General features: G+C 56.5%; 1 protein-coding gene across 2 annotated transcripts in view; it reads right to left on the reverse strand.

Annotated features, from left to right (window-relative positions):
* Positions 1-855, reverse strand: part of LOC123510228 (fasciclin-2-like) — a 69,336-nt gene extending 68,481 nt beyond the window's left edge. The window contains exon 1 of one of the 2 annotated variants that reach the window (XM_045265182.1): positions 659-855. The gene's annotated coding sequence lies outside the window, so the exon portion shown is untranslated. Of the gene's footprint in view, positions 1-427 lie in introns of both variants that reach the window. The other variant, XM_045265181.1, reaches the window with a different exon arrangement.
* Positions 856-1,629: the final 774 nt, after the last annotated feature.

The following is a 1,629-nucleotide window of genomic DNA, read 5'->3' on the forward strand; positions in this document are numbered from 1 at the left end:
AGGTAGGCTGCCCCCTCCACCACCACCACCACCACCACCACCACTTTGGCGCCCACGCTCCGCCGCCGCCGCTACCACCACCACCACCACAGTCTTAAGCCCACATTCTTTTTTTTTTTGTTCTTAACGATATCTGGGTGAAGGTGAAGGTGATGAAGATGAGGTGGTAGTGGTGATGGTGGTGGTGCTCTGCCCTCTTCTTCCCCACCACCACATCACCACAACACTAGCTGTCAAATAGGAGACGAAAGGAAGAATGGGTGGACTGGGGAGAGTAGGGGAGGGGAGGGGGGAGGGCGACAAGGAGGAGCGAGTGTTGGTTAATAATGCAAGGAGACAACCTGCAACACGACACACAACAGGTAGCACCACCACCACCACCACCTGCTTCCCTCACAAACAAGGCAAAAAAAGGATCTCTACTCACCTCCACCGTCGCCACTCAAGCCAGGCCGGGGCGGGACACTGCTCGCTCACTTCCCTCAAGCAACAACCACGCACCGGTGTGTTCCTTAATCCCGCACACTACTAACGCTAGGCAATCGTGGGGCAACACAACACAAGCGGGGCGCACCTCAGAGGCACCACACCTGAGTAACGGGCATTAAGCAGCGGCAGCAGCAGCAGGTAATAGAAGTAGTAGTAGACACATACGCACCTCTCCTCTCCTCCTCCTTCAGTGTCTCTCCTTTATCTCACGCGCTCAGAGACACTCGCCCTCTACCATTTCCACCTCCGTGCAGCGCCAACTCGCGAGCCTTCACTTCGCGGCGATCTCGGGGTTTGGCAGCGGCACCGGGGACGTGAACTGACCCTACACATCGGCAGCCTGCGCACTACTGACGAGGGATTTGAGAACGCCCTCACCCATGCGCATCCTCTCCCAGCGCAGAGTTGCCGATCACCACCATCACCACTACCGTCGCCATCGCCGCCACCACCGCCGCCGCCGCCTTCCAGTCCCACCCTCTTGAAGTGAGTTTTGGGCCACATACTCATCTCGTGTCCACCGAACCCCGCGCACCCCAGCCGGCCCTGGGAGGCTCCTGCCACACCCTAACACACCTACACACACACACACACACACACAGGCATTGGGGGCGAGTATAGGCAGACACACAGCAGGAAGAGATACTATTAAATAAATCCTTTAGAATCCTAACAGAGGCGAAGGACAGTAAGGGAGATGAGCAGGAGGGGATTAAAAGTGAGGACAGAACAAGGCGGTAGGTAGGTATGAACTGAACACACATGAGGTCACCCATCCAAAAAATGACCCAGCCTCTTGTTGCGAACCATTAGACCCTTTCACTGACATCAGGAAGGGTCTATGGAGGTCAGAAGATCAATGGCCATTATTATGTTATATTGGTTAACCTCAGCGATCGGACAGGAGGCGGTGGAGTGAACACAATATTGCCGTGCAGGAGTTACGTGAGGAAGCAATGTCGACCCTCATTCCCCAAACGGTTCCTTACCTCACCTTCACTCCCCGCCCAGCCCCGCCCAGCCCCTCCCCAGCCCCGCTTCCTCCAGCCCGGATAGGGGAGGGAAGGGAAGGGGTTGGGTTAGTTAAGGGAGGGAAGGAAGGGAGGGCGAAGGAAGGAAGGAAGGAAGTGCTCCGACCTT

This window comes from Portunus trituberculatus, chromosome 28 (assembly GCF_017591435.1).
Source record: "Portunus trituberculatus isolate SZX2019 chromosome 28, ASM1759143v1, whole genome shotgun sequence".
Taxonomy (NCBI): Eukaryota; Metazoa; Arthropoda; class Malacostraca; order Decapoda; family Portunidae; genus Portunus; species Portunus trituberculatus.